Source organism: Panthera leo, chromosome C1, assembly GCF_018350215.1.
Source record: "Panthera leo isolate Ple1 chromosome C1, P.leo_Ple1_pat1.1, whole genome shotgun sequence".
NCBI lineage: Eukaryota > Metazoa > Chordata > Mammalia > Carnivora > Felidae > Panthera > Panthera leo.
Genome location: NC_056686.1, coordinates 202,572,518 through 202,572,937, shown reverse-complemented (window position 1 = coordinate 202,572,937; position 420 = coordinate 202,572,518). Strand labels below are relative to the sequence as shown.

At 48.3% G+C, this 420-nt stretch overlaps 1 non-coding gene across 1 annotated transcript; it reads right to left on the bottom strand.

Annotated features, from left to right (window-relative positions):
- Nucleotides 1–107, bottom strand: LOC122228915. The gene has a single exon (XR_006206802.1). It is a non-coding gene; the product is annotated as a U6 spliceosomal RNA (small nuclear RNA).
- Between the last annotated feature and the right edge of the window lie 313 nt (nucleotides 108–420).

Below are 420 nucleotides of genomic sequence, written 5' to 3'. Positions count from 1 at the left end.
TTAAATATGGAACGCTTCACGAATTTGCGTGTCATCCTTGCTCAGGGGCCATGCTAATCTTCTCTGTATCGTTCCAATTTTAGTATATGTGCTGCCGAAGCGAGCACCTTTTTCAGTTTCTAGTGGCCAGCTGTAGTCCTTGGCTTGTGGCCTCCTCTTCCTCCATCTTCAAAGAACATCATTCCAATCTCTCCTCTGGCATCACAGCACCTTGTCCTCTGACTCTGACCCTCCTTTTCCCCTCTCATAAGAACCCTTGTGATTACACTGGGCTCACCTGGACAATCCAAGATGATCTCACCATCTCAAGAATTTTAATTAATCACATCTACAAAGTCCCTTTTGCCATATAAGGCAATATTCACAGGTTCCAGAGACCAGGACATGGACTTGGCCGGGGGGGGGGGGGGGGGGGGGGTT